General features: G+C 37.3%; 1 long non-coding RNA gene across 1 annotated transcript; it reads left to right on the forward strand.

Moving 5' to 3' along the window:
• Nucleotides 1-1,293: 1,293 nt before the first annotated feature.
• LOC139195873 (uncharacterized) lies at nucleotides 1,294-2,045 on the forward strand. Its single transcript, XR_011580941.1, has 2 exons — nucleotides 1,294-1,441; nucleotides 1,911-2,045. It is a non-coding gene; the product is annotated as an uncharacterized lncRNA (long non-coding RNA).
• The last annotated feature ends 18,819 nt before the right edge of the window (nucleotides 2,046-20,864 follow it).

Genomic DNA, 20,864 nt, shown 5'->3' on the forward strand with positions numbered 1-20,864 from the left:
CTTGTAATGATAAGCTTTACAACTTTCATAAAGAGCTTAACTTCGAAATTTGTCACTATAATCATATAAATCATAGATCAAAATTTAATCGTTGATTGTTGTTTACATTTACGCTTCATTATTCTCATCAAATTTTGTTTTTTCAGATTTTCTTTTTTGAAAACTTGATCTATTAGAGGATGCAGGAAGATGAACGGTTTGGATCGTTGATATTATATTCAGAGTTTTACAGTTAGTGAAAATATTGCTTGATGTTTATAAAGTTTATACAAACTATATGACATCGACTCATATTTCAGTTAGCTGTAAATATCGAAACGTGATATCAAAGATCTGAACCTCATCTTTTTACATCCGCCAGATGATCATGTTTTCAAAAAAGAAAATTTTAAAAATGAAATTCAATAAGAAGAATAAAGCGTAAATGACAATCGATGGTTAAATATAAATTTAAGGTTTATGAATTATAGTGTTGGATTTCGAAGCTGATCCTTTCATGAAAGTTGTAAAATTTGTCACTATGAGTGATTGTATATTATTTTTTTTACACTTTTTTACACTTCTACAATAATTATTATTAATTTTATTAATTTTGCCCTCAAATAAAAAACATTATTCATGAAGGTTCGGAGGATTTTAAAAATCTAAACTATAATGTAAATGTAACCATTATCTACTCATAGAGGAATAATGATGAATCACGATCTGAAAATCCGTATTTAAAAAAAATGTATATTTACTATAATTCTTATTTTTAAGTAATAGTATATTTGTGGGTTTTTGTTACATGTGTTATTTTTATTTTGACTCATTAGACTCACTTGATCCACCCATTCATTTTTACTATACCACTTGTCAATCTACCTCAAGCATTCCTACGAATGCAACACCTGCTCTTCTCACTTCATGCAAACTGACAGCACCACCTTCCATTTCATCATTCTCATCACTTTAGCAATCACTACGAGTGCTTATTGTGCACTCTATTGTGATGTTCGTATACAACTATTAACTTATACGTGTTGCATGCTTAATCCCTGCATTTGACACCTGCACCTACAATTTGATGACTCTTATACTTGGTAACCCATGTTCATGACACCTCCAACTTAAGTGGAACACGTCTTGCATGTAGCTGTCAATATCCTAGATGATTTCTTACATTCTACTGCCACCACTTCATTGAAAGGCTTAGTCATGCATTTAACATTAATTATAGCCGACTTCAATCCCCTATAAGTAGGAGCAAAAGCTCCATTCTTTTGAAACCACAGAAGCATGCAATGCATGCATTACGTAGAGATTGGGGTATATATATACATACATACATACTTATATATACGTTACACTGAGAGCTTAGAAAGAAAAGAAAAGGGGAAAGCTAGTTTGAGGTGTGCGGAGATGTTAGTTGGGTTGTCTTGCCAAAGCTTGGATTATCGAGGTGAGTGGTTTATGTAATGTGTTTTAAAATATTCTTATTTTCTGATAAATGAAAACCACGAACTATTGTGGGTTTTATCTATTTATAAATCTCTATCTATTTTAAGTCAAACATGTTGGATTTGTTGAAATGCTTTTCGAATTATTAATATGGTGATATGTGGATTATTTGGACATGTTCATGGAGCATGAGAACTTTAGTGTTGCATTAATTCGAGGGATAAATGTAAACTGCACACGGGGACATTAGGGCGGAAATGCCAGTAGGGGTCACGTGGTGAGTTACAATTTATGAAGGATGTAATGAACACGTAAAGGGATGATGTGATATGAAATTATGTGGTTAAAGTTTTGATATTATTATCCTATTTTATATTGTGATTAAAATGGCATTGCTTGACTGACATATTATATATTCTACTCACTGAGCGACGATGGTTGTTGCTCACCCCTCACCTATTATTTTACAGATGAGTTATTTGGCAAGACGGGTGTTGGAAGAGCTGAGGTTGTGATTGAGGAGAAGTTTAAGGATTTTAATTTATTATTTTTGTACACCATGTAAGGTTTTTGAGTTATTTTAATAAGAGGAGTTCATTTTTCAACCCGTGTCAATTTCCTTTTATTTATTTTACTTTTACTTGCGCGCTGGGTGCGGGGTTATTTTTTTTACCGACCCAGATCCGAGGCGTGACATTATATATTCTTTCACATTTTTCATACTTGTATGTATGTCTTCTTAGTTGTTGCCTATACAAATACTATATTAGTTTATTTTAATTTTGGATAATAACAAGTTAAGTAAAATTTATCCTAGTAATGATAATAAGGAACTCTCATAATAAAAATAGATAATGACTAAAACTTTTTTTTAAAACTTATATAGAATAATAATACAAAACTATATATTTAATATAGAATATATTGTATATATTAATATGACTATTGTATTTTATAATAAATATTTTAGTAATTAAACTTTAAAATTATCAAAATAATTTTTTTCTTAACGGGTCGAAACGGGTTACCCACGTGTATAACAGGTTCTTAATGGATCACCCGATAAGTTATCGTGTTGACCCAAAACCTGTTATTTTTTGTATCGTGTCACCGTGTCGTGTCAGAAACTGTGGGGTCTACTATTAGGGTTGTATTAGGAGGTGAGGTAAAAAATATGTGACCACATAATGATGGGAGGAAGGACATTGTATGGATCATATTGCCAATTAATTTTGTGGTGGACCTTGACTTCTTCATGGTATCAGAACAAGTTATCCCCCATGTGAAGCCAAACGGCCACATATGCTCCATATCACTCTATTGTATTGTTCATGTGTTAGGTTTGAAAATTTGCTATATATGAGGAGACGTGTTAAGAATGAATCTCACATTAATAGGAGGAGCGACCTTACATGAACTTATAAGTAGATTAAATATTACCAATGAATTTTATGATAAATTCCCAACTTTCTTCATTCCTGGGTGAAAGAGTTTTAATGGTGGCCAAAGTGATGACACAAGATCGATACAAATATTTTAATATTGTTCCAATGTTTATCAATGAACGCGAATCTAATTAAGATAAACAAATATAAAACAACTGAAACAAAGATGACACAAAAAAACACTGAAACTCAAGACACGTGAAAAATGCATGCATATCAACCAGAAAAGAGAAGCATTGGAAGATGTGGAAATACCAAATTATTTGGAGAGATTTCAGTACATCCGAAACACAAAGTGGTATAGCATGTGCTATAATATAAATAGATAATAGGGTTGATATATCTCATTTGAAGGTATACTTTTATTATCTCTCTATTTATATTATGATACGTGATGTACCACGTAATATTCTGAATATACTAAAATATCTCTCATGCTTTGATGGTTTTTTTGACTGAAAATTAGGGATTTTTTAATAGGAAAACTAATGAAAATGATTTGAAAACTTTGAGTTTTAACGATAAGGACAAAATAAAGGGTAAAATGAATAGTACCAAGATTGACTTTTTAGTATAAAAATATGATTTTTAGATCAAATGAACAGTACTGAGAATTTTTCGTTAAATTCTTTTTTTTTTAATTGGGTTCTTACTTCTGGATAAAGTCTAAACGCATGCAGCTGATGAATGACCAAATCAAAATATAATTTAATGAAAATATGTCTTTTCCTAATGGCAATAGTGTCCACTTGTAAGAGTGATCATGGGCGGCCGATGGCTATGATCCAAAAATTCACAAGAAAAAGGAGACGAGTAATTACAAGCCTCTTGATTTGCCTCGTTCCAACTCGGTTCATAAGTAAAACGAACTTAGCTTGAACAATTATACTAAGGACTTCTTTTTCGGCACATAAGCCCGTGAACAACTTGTATCTTTTTATAAGATATGCATAAGTTTGATTTGTTAGTTAAAGCTTGAATCATAAATTTTTCTTTAATTTTATTATCAATCTTTCTATTATTCCCTTTAAATATTAATATTATGTTATAAATTTCTTATTTAAGTGTGATTTTGTAAATCCTAAATTAGATTGATTTTAGTTATTCTTTCCTATTAGGACTTGTATTCCTTGGAGGTGAAGGATTTCTTCTCTCTTATTACTATAAATAAAGGCATTGCGCAGGGGAAATAACACATTCTTTACACAGCCCTACAAACACATCTTTCTCTATTCTCTCTTTGTGTTGCCGGCCCTTTCTCTCCCTGTCAGTCAAATATAGGCCACAACACGTTATTAGCACGCTCATACTACTGCGCTTAGGAATCTGACGTGAAAGTTTTCTACATCAAACCAGTTCATCAATATCATCATGCAATCAGGTTATTTCAAAACAACTATTTTTATCTCGATATTTTTGCAGCCTTGATAGCATGAACATTCACCGTAATACATAACCCAACTATACGTTTTTCAAATTTTAGATTCTACATAAATTGTGTATGCATTATATTCATAATTGTTGAATTATGTGAATTGATATTGTCATGAATTGCATCATTTATATGCTCATGCATTATATTATATTTTGAATTAATTTGAAAGAAAAAAAAGGGTTTCGTAAAACCTTAACATCGCCAGCTCCATGTCGCGATGTCATGCAAGTCGCCAGCACCCTGGGTCATGGATTTCGAGGCAGCAGGCCCAAAACCAAACGGTGCGTTTTAGGCACCATCATCCCAATCTGAAACCTTTGGCCTGAAGCCCAGGTCTTTCTTCCCACGGTCGATTTTTTCGACGAAAACACGACCGGTAGTCGTGTGATTTAGATAGAACTCATCGTTTTCACCAACGATCTTCGAAATTCCAGAAGAATTTCCTGAGTTATTTATGTATGATTCACTCAAATCCCTTCGGTTCTCACCACTCCCGACATTGAGGTTCACCCTCCGTCGTCAAATCTTGGTTCTTTAATGAACCACAACTTGCACCAACCATGGAACACCACCTGAAGTGGTGCCGTTGACCATCTCTAGCAGATCCCCACACCTAGTGCAGCTGGGGTGGCATGAAGATCCAAACCCAAGCCCTAATGGACCTCAGATTCCTTTGGTCCATCTCGCACATCACCTTTTTATTGGGCCTGCTTGTGCCTATCATCTTGATCCACATCACTAGCCCTTTGGGCTTTGGTGATAACCCGGCCCGAGAACCAGTTGAGCCCTTCTGGGCTCATACCGTTTCACCCATGCATCGCGTCACACACAATCATAGCCTCTGCTGGTGTATGCATGTTTGTGCTGCACCGGATCCCAGCCTTGTTGGGGTATCCGTGTTCCCCACTGCACCTGATCAGCCCTATGTCTGGGCCTATGCTTTGGGCCCGGCCTTTTTGTAGCTCGTTTTTCTACCTTAGGCTTGCAGCCTAAATTTATTTTTAGGATTGATCAGCCCATACCTAACCTTAGCCCAGTTTTTGGGTCTGGACCTCACAGTTCTCAAATTACTCAACCCACTCATGGGCTTTAGCCTATTATTTTGGGCCTCGAGTTTAAATGCCTATTTTTTAGGCCCTATGGGTTTTATAATTTTTTCATCCACACTCTAAATATGGCCCGAAGTCCAAATAATTAATTCAATTATAATTATAGACCTGAAGTTTTATTTGCATATTTTATTGTCGCATATTTCTGTATATATATTTGCGTTTATCTGCAGGAACATACGAACCTGAAGTTCATAATTATTTCGAAACCTGAAGTTTCTTGAAACATGCCTTGTTTGAAAACCTAAAGTTTTCCTTAAAATAATCACCCATGAAAACCCCGAAGCTTTTTCATGTAAATTTAAACCAATACATGTCTATTAGAACCTGAATGTTCTACTCCTATATGAATGAATTATTTTTTTCTCCATTACACTAACCACATCTTGTCCATTTATTTTGTGATAGGAACATGTCGAATTTGAACAAACTCGACTTTACTACGTTGGAGGTCTCTAGAAGAAACTACCTTAAGTGGGTCCAAGATGTGAAGTTCTACCACACCGTAAATAATTTGCATCCCGCCATTGAAGATGAGACAAATAGCTCGGTTGGCGAAGCAGAGAAAGCCATTGCCATGATCTTCATCCGAAGACATATTCATGACGTACTACAAACCGAGTACCTTGCTGAGGAGGATTCACGAGCACTCTGGGTTACTTTGGCTGATCGCTTGGATCACCAAAATGACATCTTCTTGCCTGAAGCAAGACATGACAGGTAGCATTTTCACTTCCAAGACTTTAAGTCTGTGAATGAATATAATTCTGAAGTTTGTCGAATCCGATCACTTCTCAAGTTCTGTAACAAGACCTTGATCGAATATGATCTTTTGGAGAAGACCTATTCGACCATCTCTGTTATTAATATTGTCCTGCAGCAAAAATATAGGGCACATAAGTTCACTAAGTTTTCGGATTTGATCTCTATTTTTATTATCACTGAAAAGCAGAATCAGCTATTGATGAAAAATTTTAAATCATCAAGCTCGGCTTACTGGGGTGACTAATGTGCTTGAAGCACATTATAACACAAACAAACACCTAAAATACCAAAATAAGCGTGGTAGGGGCGGCCAGAAGTCACCCCATCAAGGTCAACAGAGCCAAGGCCCATCTAAGGAAGGAAACTGAGCCCAGAAGCGCCCTAACCTCGCTCCCAAGGCCCCAAACTTCAAGAATAAGGGTAAAGCACCTAAAACCATGGATGCGGGCATTTGCTATTGATGTGGTTCAAAGGACCATTGGTCCCGTGTTTGCCGAGCTCCCCAGAAGGTTGTAGCTGAATATAATTCTCGTCGTAAGAAGTTTGAATCAAACATTGTGCAAGTGGATGAACCAAAGAGTACCAAGATAGAGGTTTATGACTTTTAGGAGGATACTACCCATATAGAAGATTAGAATCTTAGACATAAACTATTTTCTAGTTGAAATTTAGACAATGGAGCTGAATTCCACCTAGTGGCCGAACCCCCCTTGTTTTTTGGTTTAATTAATTACTACCTTTGAATACTTAAATTATTTTGAATGGATATTTGTTTTAAGAACTTTTATGCATATGACCAATTCAAATTAATTTTATTTCTAGGTGTGACTTGTGGGAAAATTAGTTGTCTGGCAGATAGTGCAACCACGCACACCGTTTTGTGTGAATGCATCAATTTCACTAACTTCATACCTAAGAATGCACCTCTGACAAACCTCTTAGGCCCATCCAACCTGATCGAATGATACGGTAAGGCACATATAATGTTGTCTAATGGTACAATTTTGACCATTGATGATGCACTTTATTCTCCGTGTTTCGGAAGAACATTATTAAGTTTCAATGACATTAGAGATAATAATTACCACGTTGAAACCTGTGTAGAAAATGGAGTTGAATTTATCTGCATCACTTTCTACGAATATGGCTAGAAGCGTATTCTAGAAAAGATGGAGCGTATCCCGAGTGGTCTATATACTACGACTATTTGCCCTATAGAAAGCAACTATGTGGCCAGCCCTACCTCTGGGACCGTGCATGAAATTACACTTTGGCATGATCGTTTGGGACACCCTGGACGAACAGTGATGCACTATATCCCCAAATCATCACACTAGCACCCATTAACTCGAAGTTTAGGTTTGATTAAAGGAATCGCATGTCAAACCTGCTATATGGAAAAGCTTATTATTAAGCCTTCTTATGACAAGATTCGTTCGAATCTTTCTATTTTTCTACAAAGGATTCAAGGGGATATTGGTGGACATATTCACCCTCACTACGGACCATTTAGTTATTTTATGGTTTTGGTTAACGCTTTCACACGTTCGTCACACGTGTGCTTGTTGTCCACAAGAAATGATGCATTCTCCAAACTGTTGGCTCAAGTTATCAAGCGTAGGTCTCACTATCCTAATTATCTGATCAAATATATTCGATTGGATAACACTGGAGAATTCACATTTAAAACTTTTGATGACTATTGCATGTCGGTTGGGTTGAAGTTGAACATCTAGTACCTCATGTTCACACCCAGAATGGCTTGGCAGAGGCATTCATTAAGCACTTGCAAATGATTGCTCGATCGTTGGTCATACGTACCAAGCTTCTGATCGCTGCTTGAGGCCATGCAATATTGCACGCAGCCATGTTGGTCCATCTGAGGCCTACTGCGACCCAACCATATAACGCTCTTCAGTTGGTTACTGAATATGAACCTGAAATATCGCATTTGCGAGTTTTTGGTTGTGCGGTCTATGTGTTGATTTAGCTGCCCTTACGTAAAAAAATGAGGCCTCAACGAAGGATGCGAATCTATGTCGGATATGATTCTCCTTCAATAATTCGTTACTTAGAACCTTTAACAGGCAATCTGTTTGCCGTTCGTTTCACGGATTGTCACTTCTATGAGACAATCTTCTTGTCATTAGGGGGAGATAAAAAGGTCAATGTTCCTGAAGAACAACGCAAATTATCGTGGATGACTCCCACTTTGTCTCATTTAGATCCCCGCACCGCTCAGTCAGAAACTGAAGTGCAACACATATTAGATCTTCAGATTATAGCTCAGAGCATGCCATATGCTTTTACCGATCTAGCGTAAGTGACAAGATCACATATTCCAACTGCGAATGTGCCTGCAAAGATGGATGTACCAAATGTATGACGAATTTCCTTCTTGGAGGCCCGAAACGCCATTTTGGCCGATCTACGTACATTAGCGGCTAGCCAATCATCTGCCCTTACACAAAAGAATGGCAGGTCTCTTGGTTCCAAGGATTCACACCCCGAAACCCATGACACATGCACCTGAAGAGCCTAGAGTGAATTCGATTGTCGCCTTCTTATTCTATCTAACTTATGAGGAAATTCTAGATTACTGAAGCATCCTTGAATAGGCGAATCCACCTCCCAAGAATCGTGAGATTTTGACCCATTATGTTAGCTTGGATGATGTTTGGTGTAGAAATGAGATGATCGTCGATGATGCATTAGCATATGCAATAGCTACTGAGACCATGTTGAACGATGACATTGAACCCCGTTCCGTTGATGAATGTCGACGTAGAACAGATTGGTTAAACCAGAAAGAAGCAATCCAAGTCGAACTTGATTCGCTTGTGAAACGTAAGGTGTTTGGACCTATAGCTCATACTCTTTCACATGTGAAGCCCGTTGGCTGCTAATGGGTTTTCGTTTGGAAGCATAATGAGAAGAACAAAATTGTGCGTTACAAAGCTTGTCTTGTTGCGCAAGGCTTTTCACAATGCCTCGGGATTGACTATAATGAAACTTATTCACCCATTATGGTTGTGAGTACTTTATGCTACCTTATCAGTTTGGTAGTTTTCGAAAAACTGAGTATGCAATTGATGGACATAGTAATTGCATATCTCTATAAGGATCTTGATACGAAAATTTATATAAAAGTTCCCAAAGGACATACATTGACGAATCAAATATTTCCAAACCCTGGAACACGTTCTCAATTCGGTTGAGGAGTTTACTCTAAGGTTTAAAGTAATCCGGAAGAATGTGGTATAACCGTTTGAGTGAGTATTTAACTAGTCAGGGATATGTGAACAATGAACTATGTCCTTGTGTGTTCATTAAGAAGTCATATTCTGGTTTTGCGATCGTTGCAGTATATGTCGATGACATAAATCTCATCGGAACTCCTAAAGAGCTCACGAGAATTGTTGCGCACCTGAAGTCGGAATTTGAGATGAAAGATCTTGGAAAGACTTGATTCAGTCTTAGTCTTGAGATAAAGCACCATTTGGATGGAATCTTAGTACATCAATCGAACTACACCTAGAAGGTGTTGCATCGCTTTAACGAGGATAAAGTGAAGCCTTCAAGTACTCCTATAGTAGTTCGAATGAGGATGATGAAGAGATTTTGGAGCCTGAAGTTATTTATCTAAGTGCGATAGGCACTTTATTGTACTTAACTCAATGCACTAGACCCGACATCTCTTTCATTGTTAATCTTTTAGCAAGATACAGTAATGCACCAAAACGTAGACATTTGACTAATGTTAAAGACATTTTTCACTACCTCAAGGGTGCTATAGATTTGGGCTTGTTTTATCTTTACAGATCCTCGAGTGATGCTGCACCTTTCTTATCTCGAGTCGATTCTTGCCTTGTTGGTTATGCTTATGCAGGATACTTATCTGATCCACAAGGCGCATTCTCAAAGGGATTATGTCTTTACCGTTGGAGGCACCACTAAACAAACCTTAGTTTCCATTTGGTCTAACTATGCTGAAATTCTCTCCTTACACGAAGCAACTCGAGAATGATTTTGGTTGAGAGCAGTTGTGGGCTATATTCAAAGCTCCTGTGATATTTACTCCGTCGTTGATGTCCCGATAACGATCTATGAAGACAACATAGCATGCATCAAATAGCTAAAAAATGGTTACATCAAAGGAGACAACACCAAGTACATTGGGCCGAAGTTCTTCTTCTCACATCAACAACAAGAGCATCAGAAGATTGAAGTCATGCAAATCTGTTCACAAGAAAATTTGGCCGACATCTTCACCAAATCACTACTGGCGACATTTCAGAAACTTGTTCAAGGAATTGGTATACCTAAACTTTCTGAGTTGTAACATTGCTAGTTCTCTTTGGAATTATGTCAAACTCAGGGGGAGTATCCTAAAGTGTACTTGCTTGATCTTAATGTACTCTTTTTCCTTACGATTAGGAGCATATCCTTGATGACGTCCTATAGACGTTTCATTTGACTTTGCATTTCTCACACATTTTTCCTTAGACTATGGATTTTGTCCCTACTCGGGTTTTTATCATAACCATAGGTTTTTTTGTGAGACTTACTTCCTTATGCAAGTTCCTACCTTATTGAGAATAACGTGTTCCCAGAATCAGTGTCGACGAGTCGACTTCCTCAACCTCTACATGATGCCAAATTTACTTGAGTATTTACACAGTTAAGGGGGGAGTGTTATAAACTTCTTATTTAAGTGTGATTGTGTAAATCCTAGATTAGATTTGATTCTAGTTATTCTTTCCTATTAAGACTTGTATTCCTTGGAGGAGAATATTTCTTCTCTCTCTTATTACTATAAATAAAGGCACTGCATATAGGGAATAACACATCCTCTACAAAACCCTACAAACACATCTTTCTCTATTCTCTCTGTGCCGCCGACCCTCTCTCTCCCTGTCAGTCAAATATAAGCCACAACATATTAATGGTTTATTATTGCTTAGAAGACAGCAATAATAATGACCGTTGATCACAACCCTTTCATCACATTGCCAAAGTGGTGTATGAAATTTAAACAAAATATATATAACCCTAAAATCTAACATCGCTAATTAGTTTTGAATATATCCTAAACCCTATATATATATATATATATATATATATATATATATATATATATATATATATCATATATGTGATTTATTTGTCATCTTTTAACTCTCCAAACTCCAAATAAGTGAGATCCCACAGCTAATGTACACACAATGAACACAATAACATTATATTAATTAGGGATATCAAAAGATCCACGTACGGATGACAATGTAGAAATAGGAGCAACCAACTTATAAGTGCAGCAATGGCTACATCGTTTCTGTATCTGACATTGAGTTGGAAATGAATGAGACCAATCAAGAACACAGTTCAGCACCTTGGTGAATAGACAATTATCCCAGTTTTATATATGTGACAAACCCAATGTAAAGTGTACCTTCTGTTGGAGAGAGTTAACCTTTGTAATTAGTTAGTTGCCCGTTTGTGTTCTTATAATCAGGATGTGATTAGGGTAGATATTATTTTATGTTTCTTCCCTTGTAAATCAATCTTGTACAATATATATTTCCCTTATTGGAGAGAAGAATAATACATAGAATTAAACCCCAAGATAAGTCTTAATTAGCATGGTATCAGAGCAGAGATCCTAGGATTTCTGCTTTGCTCGTTCCCTCAAGCAAACACAGCCCTCCCATGGAGAACCTACCACCACTCCATGCTAAAATCAACAACCCCATCCTAACCGATATTGCCCTTATCTTAAACACTACAACCCTAACCGACCCTCCCATGAAACTTACTCCATATTTACCACAAATTGTTCATCATGATTCTTCTATGGCTTCGATTGGCATCAAACTCAATGATGCCAATTATGGAGTTTGGTCTCAAATTGTTGAGATGTTTGTTGTTGGCAAAGTCAAGTTGGGCTACTTGTTTGGGAGTAATCCCCAACCCTCTACCGACGATCCAGCCTTCACCAAATGGCATACAGAGAATGCCATCGTGAAAGGTTGGCTCATCAATTCTATGGAACCCAATTTAATTGGGTATGTTCTTCGACTACCAATGGTGAAAGAAGTGTGGGACGTAGTTGCTCGCACATATTATGACGGTTTCGGTATATCTCAAGTTTACGATCTTACCTACAAGGCCTCATGTATGAGGCAAAACAGACGGTGGAGACATACTATAGTGATCTTCAATCTTTGTGGCAAGAGATTGATTATTATCTATCCAATTTGATGAAGTGTGGTACTGATATTGAAATTTATAATAAAATTGTTCAAACGAATCATGTGTATACTTTACTTAATGGATTGGATGAGATGTTTAATAAAATTCATAGTGATATTCTACTAACTAAGCCCTTCCTTTCCGTTGAACAAACCTTTGCCTATGTTCACTGAAAGGCAATGCAACATGCTGAACACTAGAAGATAGCTGCCAAGTGGGACAACAATGGTGGCTCAGCCTACAGCATGAGCCGCGACTCCACCTTGTCCTTATGCCCCCGAGAAACCGCTTGCACCTAGCCCAGAACTGCAGCGCCAGACTACTACCCTGAGCCCAGCACGGGGCTCGCTTTTTGCTACCAAGACGGCCTCATAGCCTATCATGGGCCTGTTGGAAGTATGCCCACAAAGCCACTCATTTAATGTAATAGCTTTTGGAATACTTATTGTATTAATATATTATATGTTTAATAAGGGCAAAGCTCATTGTTAATCATTATTTATTGTATCATGTGTTTAAGCAATAAGGGAATCCAATGAATGTATTTGATCTAAGAGATAAGTGATTTAAGTAAGTTAGATTAACGAGACATTTCTCTTATGTTCATTCCTAAAACGTTCCTAGCCATAGGATTACCAATTGGGCATTGACAATCCGCTAAGGTTAGTATGTGTTATGTCAACTCAAGCGTGAGTATGACTAGTCTCAAGTCATTTAGTGTTGGACACTAAGACAAACACATAGGTGCTCGAAAGAGTAATCGAGTACACTGAACAATGATCGAAAGAGAGTTCGAACATACATGTCATGTAAGAACTCGTTAGTTGCAATATGCAAAGTAGTCATTTAAAGGTCATTGATCTTTGATCATGTCAAAGACATTCCATCGAGAGTGTCCACGGCATTGTTGGGGTCAAGCTATCTAGTCATGTAGGCATATGAATGCACAACAAGGGATCTCTAACCTTCCATGGTGGAAGGAGAATACTCTAAGATATGATTCGGGAGTCTTTGGCCAAAGCATACGAATATGACTTAGGAAATATGTTCCAAATCATATTCAATTGAATCATATAATGAAGTATCATATTGGATAGTAGACATGAAACAAACTATCACTCAAACAATGTGATTAAGAGTATTGTATTAGAGAAGGACCGTATTGCATTGTAATTGTAACTGGATAGGTTCTCCAACCACTTCTACTTAGCTTGGGTAGCCATAACATACTGCTAGGTGTCACTCATGGTTTGTGGAAGCCCTGAAGATTAGCAAACACTAATCTTCAACAAAGGGAGAATTGAAATGTTATTTCAATTCACAATCAATCGTTAATAGTAACAATCGCCCACTGCCTCGCTAATTGGAACCTAATGAATCGTACACCGAGTAAGGATGAAAGTGAAGAAATAAAAATGAGATGGATAAGCAATTAAATGGTTTAATTGAGAATGGTCAAGATTAATTAATTAGTTAATTAATTTTACGAAAGGTTCGTATTGGGCTTTTAAGTTAGTTTTGGGCTTCGGGGTCCAAAAGGGTTTGGTCCACTAGACCTATTATGTTTAAGTTGTATGACAACTAAAACAAATATGGGCAAATAGCCCAATCACTTAAGATGGCCGGCTATAGCAAGGGTAGTGGGAAGTTTTGCTTAATTGCAAGTTTGCCACTCACCTAAGAAAAGAGATATAAAAGCATCTTTATAGCTTTTACCTCATTAGGGTTTTCTTGAGACAAATATGAGAAGCACTTTCTCTCTTTTTCTCTAAAGGTGGCCGTCCACTTAGAGAAGATATAGCTAGCAATATTTTCTTCTCTAAGTCATCCATTTCATCTTCACACCTTATCCTTGGTGTGGAGACTTAGAGACACCAAATCTTTTGTGTTTTTTGGAGATCCTTTCCGCACATCCTCAAGGAGCAAAGGAGCATCAAAAGGTAGAAAATCACAAGGAGGATCCAAGGAGCTAGGAGGTGACTTGAAGGCCCTCCACTTGGGAGAATCCCTTGTGTAAACAAGGATGAGCTTCAAGGGTAATGAATCTCTAAATCCTTCCATCTCTTTAATGTTGTTAAAGAGTCTTGTGGTTCACCATTCACTAGGCTTTGAAAGTCATGGGTTTTAGAATTGTTTTGAATGCATGTCTACTTTAATATGTTAATAGTTTGCATATGTGTTCAAATATTCTCACATGTTCTTAGCTAGGACAAAATTTTTCCTTCAAGTGGTATCAAGAGCCTAGGTCTAGTTTATGGTGAATCCTTTTGGGTTTTGTGTTTTTCATGGTTTGTGATTTAAATATTGTAAATGTTACAAGCTTTGTTCTTGCTTTTGAATATAAATTTTGCTTGAAAATTTAGCATCTCAAATGTTGTAGATGTAGTTCATATAAACATGAATATTGGAACTAGAATTTGGTGCCATGTATGTGGGGAGATTCAGCCAAATCCAAAGGGTGGATTTTTGGGTTCATGTTTGTCTTGTTAAAAGAGTTTTAAAGTGACTTTTGGAACCCCTAAGTACCCTAGGATGTTAACCCTCTTTTGTGTAGTGAAAATTTGAGTTTTATTGAGTGAAAACATTCATGGAGCTCTTATGAGTTTTCATGTGTGTTCTGCAATGTTCTTGATGTTCTTACCAAGAACAAAAAGTTTTGGTGTTTTGATTCAATATGTTTGTTGCTTTGAATAAAGTTTTGGTTTATTATTGATAGATGATGGATGATTGGTGATTGATGATTTATGCTTTTATTGTTTGACAAAACATTTTTCTTACAACCCATCCCAATCAACTTTTCCTCACCTACCTATCCACTTGCACAAAACACTTTCAAGTTTTGAATTTTTCACCAAAAACCTTTTCCCCCCTCTTTTTTTCACTACCAAAACCGGCCACCCCTTAGTGGGGGTACTTTTGGGGCTTTCATGCAATTACATAAAGTTTTGATACTTTTGTGTATTTGCACTTTGACCCAAAAGTTTGCGTTTTTACGTTAAGGCCCAAAAACGCTAAAGGACAATTTTTTTTGCTCCTTTAATGAAGTTTTTATTATTGTTGAAATTTTTGGGTTCTAGTTGTAATTACATGAAGTTGTGGACTCTTGTGTTTTTACAAAGTGACCCCAAAAGTTTATGTTTTAAATTTATGGCCCAATAGTTGTGGTCATTGTTTTTCGGCCCAAAAGATGATGAGAACAAAATGGTTTTGTCTCTTGAATGAGAATTGGATTTTCATTTCATTTAGTTCCATTTAAATCAATTCTATGAATCCGAAAACCAATTGTTTAAGTTGCTTTCTTAGTTAATTTGATTGATTAAGAAAATGGTGATTATGAACCAAAGGCCTCGATAATTGAGCTATGTGATTGGCCGCTTTACATTATGAATGCTTGGGTTAAGTAGTTTAGATTTGAATGTAATTTGATTAGTTCAAATTTGTTGTAAATGGACATAAGTCCATCTAATGTGTTGTAAAAGGGCATAAGCCCTTCTCTTTATTTCAAGTATTCCTATTTGTTTATTTGTATGCAAATTGGAATAGTTGGGTCCAACGCCCAATAGGAAATAATGGTTTAATTAGATTAAACGCCTAACTAAAATCAACAACTACCTACCTTAGACCCAAGGTCCAACACAAGGCTCGTGTTGGATCAAATCAAACGGTTCATAATCATCCTAAGACCTAATATGACTATATAGTCCATAAGAGGATGCAATGCATTCATTAGTAGTTTCATATAGTCTCGCTTGTTTCATCGAAATAGTGGGAGTATTATATACTACTAACTTGGACCAATGGTTGTGATAGGCCCAAGTTCTTTTAATAAGATTAAAATAAAATTGATGTAGCCCAACACTACTCCCTCAACAAAACGAATATTAAGTTGATAAGCGAGAGATGCTTTGAACATCTCTTCATAGGCCTTCCACCATGGTGGGCTCCAATCGTTTGTGACTCCTACACCGGCTTCACCCTATCATGGGGAAGTTCAAAGTATGTGCTTACATTCAGGAGGAGTCCATATGTACATACATGATGTGGTGAGGTAGGCAACGAGGACGGCCGACATCATATCATTGTGAGGCTATTCTTGAACCCCTACACGAACTAGCATGGTGGGAATAACCTAACTAAGTGCAATGGTGCCAACATCATATCATTGTGAGGCATCATTCTCTAGAGGCCAAATTAGATGGGTGATTACAAGAGTTGTAAATGATTAAAGCGTTATTCTCTCATCATTATTTTTGCTAACCAACATCGTATCATCGTGAAGCGGGCTTGGTAATGGTGAGCTTCTCATACCTCGCTAAGAGTTCAACATAACTCTCGAATTCCATTTAGGGATGTGGAATTTGCCAAAAATAGTGGGTGGTACTATTTGATTTAAGACCCAATCAAGTAGTTTTAAAATCAACAATATAATACGATTTCTGTTATGTTATGTAGTTAACGACATGCCTAAAATTACACCCACCATTATACTTGACAAAAGGGGCCTTAGGGGCCAACGTTTCCTTGCTTGGTATCGCCACATTGAGAATGTCTCAAAGGTGAAAGACATATTGTATGTGCTTAAGCAATTCCCTCCTCATGTACCTCCTACGAAACTAGCTTCAAAGGAGGAGTGTCAAAATTATGATAGACACTATGAGGATGACTTACAAGCCAAATGCTTAATCCTCACTTCACTTAGTGAGGAGCTTATGAAGCTACATAAGCACATGGACACTTCTTGTGCCATGGTTGAAAGTTTGCATAAGATGCATGACATTGAGACTAGTAATATACGATTCTCAAATGTTTGTAGTCTATTGAATGCCAAAATGGCAAAGGGGACATCGGTTCATAAACATGGACAAAAGATGGAAAGGATCTTTCAAAATCTTGAGAGTTTAGGAACTTCTATCGATGGGAAAATGGCCTAAGACTTTTTCCTTGCATCTCTCTCGGATGATTTCACTAAGTTTATTGTAAACTATAAAGTGAATAGATTCGATCATACTTTTACCGAGATGATTGACATGTGCTGTAAGTTTGAACAAGGTTTCAAAAAGGACCGTGGGAGTGAGAATGCAATCACAAGGAAAAGGTTACATAAGAAGAAGGCAATAAAATCCAAAGGAACATGCTTTCATTGTGGAAATGATGAACGTTGGAAGAAGAAATACAGGGTGGGCATTGCGAGCCTTATGACATGAACTTTAGAAGGGACTATTTCTATCATAGAGAATGCTTTTACAGTGAGCTCCAATTCCTGGATATTTGATTCAGGTGCTAGTCAACATATCTGCAATTCGTTGCAGGGACTAACAGGGAGCAGGACACTGCGCAATGGGGAGATGATTGTGCGAGTTGAGAACGGCACTAAGATCTCTGCAAAAGAAATAGGCACCTACATGCTTAAACTACTCTCTGGGGAAGTCCTGGAACTTAAAAATTGTTTATATTTTCCTTCATGTATAAAGAATTTGATTTCTATCTCTAAGCTTTTATGAGATGGGCACTCAATATTGTTTGACAAAATGAGTTGCACTTTATACTTGAACGGTCGTATTATCTCTCATGGTAATATGATAGAGGGACTTTTTCACCTAGAGACAAGTAGTGGGATGCACTATATTAAAAGCGGGAATACCTTAAAACCCAAAAGGGCTAGAGAAGAAGTTAACCAAGAAAAGATGTGGCATCTTAAACTTGGACATGTGAACCTTGATAAGATTCGCAAGATGTCGAAAGACGGATATAGGTAATGACCAAATAGGTACTTGTGAATGTTGCTTAAAAGGGATGATGACCAAATCTCCATTCCCTGGGAAAGGAGAGCGTGCCACTGAAATTCTATGGTTAATCCACACTGACGTATGTGGACCTATGTCTACTACGTCGAGAGGAGGCTTCTCCTACTATATCACATTCACCGATGATCACTCTCAGTTTGGCTATGTGTATCTTATGAAGTACAAGTCAGAATCCTTTGAAAGGTTCAAAGAATTCAAGAATAAAGTTGAGAAGCAGACTAGGAAATAGATAAAGATCCTAAGATTAGATCGAGGGGGACAATATCTAAGTAGCGAGTTCCTAGATTATCTCAAAGAGTGTGAAATAATATCACAGTGGACTCCACCGGGAACTCCACAACTTAATGGAGTTTCTGAAAGGAGAAATCAAACCTTGATGAACATGGTTCGTTGTATGATGAGTTTCGTCGATCTACCAGTAACATTTTGGGGATACGCTCTATATACAACAGTTTACTTGCTTAATAGAGTACCTTCCAAGTCAGTTTCACATACGTCATATGAGATATGGCATGGAAGAAAGCCAAGTCTTAATCACATTAAGATTCGGGGTTGTGAAGCATATGTCAAGAAGCTTGAAGCTACTAAGCTTGAAGCGAGATCAATTAGGTGCTATTTTGTGGGATATCCTAGAGAAACTATGGGATATGAGTTCTACCATCCTAACGACCAAAATTCTTTGTTGCCAGAATTGCTAAGTTTCTAGAGGACGAATTTGTTCTCAAAAGAACTATAAGTAAAACGATGGAAATTAATGAGATTAATGATGAACCACAAACAAGCACTCGACAAGTTGACAACCCTGTTCCTGAACCCCTAGCTCCACGTAGATCTGAAAAGGTTAGCAAGCCACCTAAGAGGTATGGCTTAGATAATGACTTTGGGGAATTACACCTTCCAGGTGACAATGACACAAAAGAGGACCCTAGGGACTACACCGAAGCAATGTCCGACATTGACTAAAAAAGATGGCAAGAGGCCATGAAATCTGAGATGGATTCCAAGTATCAAAATCAGGTCTGGACTCTTGTAGACCCTCCAGAAGGTATAATACCTGTTGGAAACAAATGGGTCTTCAAGAGGAAGCTAGGCGCTGATGGGAACGTGGAGACTTATAAGGCTAGACTAGTAGCCAAAGGTTATAGGCAACGAGAAGGGATTGACTATGAAGAAACCTTCTCTCCTATAGCCATGATTAAGTCCATTCAGATTTTGCTTGCTATAGCTGCGTACCATGATTATGAGATATGGCAAATGGACGTGAAGATGGCCTTTCTGAACGGCTACCTAGAGGAAGAGCTCTATATGACTCAACCCAAAGGTTTCGTGTCCAAGTCTGAAAGGACTAAGGTATGCAAGCTTCAGAGGTCCATTTATGGACTTAAGCAAGCCTCTAGAAGCTAGAACATTCGTTTTGATACTGAAATCAAATCGTTTGGTTTTTCTCAAAACGAAGACGACAATTGTGTTTATCAAAAGGTCGTTGGGGATGCAGTTGTATTCCTAGTGTTATATGTAGATGACATATTACTATTCGGGAATGACATTGTAGTACTTTCTTCTGTAAAAGTGTGGTTATCCAAAACCTTCCACATGAAAGATTTAGGAGATGCATCTTATGTACTTGGGATAAAGCTCTATCGTGATAGATCCAGAAAATTAATTGGATTATCCCAATCTATGTACATAGATAAGGTGCTAAGTAGGTTCCAGATGGAACAATCTAAGAAAGGTCTTCTTCCTATGAGACATGGAATTCACCTTTCTAAGTCCATGGGACCTAAGACTCCTGAAGAGATATGGCAAATGAGTGCTATTCCTTATGCTTCCGCCATAGGAAGTCTCATGTATGCCATGTTATGCACAAGGCCTGATATTGCATATGCTGTGAGCATTACTAGTCGATATCAATCTAACCCAGGATCAGAACACTGGGCAGCTGTCAAAACGGTCCTTATGTACTTAAGAAGAACTAAGGACATGTTCCTCGTTTATGGAGGAGCAACAGAGTTGCGAGTGGAAGCCTATACAGACGCAGATTTCCAATCTGATGTCGATGATAGAAGTTCCAACTCTGGATATGTATTCACTCTAAATTGTGGGGCTGTTAGCTGGAAAAGCAAGAAACAAGATCTAATTGCTGATTCCACGACGGAGGCAGAATATGTCATTGTAGCTGAAGTCGGCAAAGAAGCGTTCTGGATGAAGAAGTTCATTACTGAACTTGGAGTGGTTCCAACCATTACATCACCAGTAACTTTGTACTGTGATAATAGTGGGGTGATAGCTCAAGCCAAGGAACCCAGGGCTCATCAAAAGAATAAGCATTTTGACAGGCGCTTTAATATCATTAGAAGATATGCTGCCGAAGGGAAAGTCAACATCTTCAAGGTTGCCTCAGCCGATAACATAGTAGATCCACTGACAAAGCCAATGTCTCAAATCCAACTTGACCGCCATATGGAAAAGATGGGTATTAGATACATGGGAAGGTGGCTTTAAGTGCAAGTGGGAGATTGTTGGAAGTATGCCCACAAAGCCACTCATTTGATGTAATAGCTTTTGGAATACTTATTGTATTAAACTATTATATGTTTAATAAAGGGCAAATCTT

Source organism: Malus domestica, chromosome 05, assembly GCF_042453785.1.
Source record: "Malus domestica chromosome 05, GDT2T_hap1".
Taxonomy (NCBI): domain Eukaryota; kingdom Viridiplantae; phylum Streptophyta; class Magnoliopsida; order Rosales; family Rosaceae; genus Malus; species Malus domestica.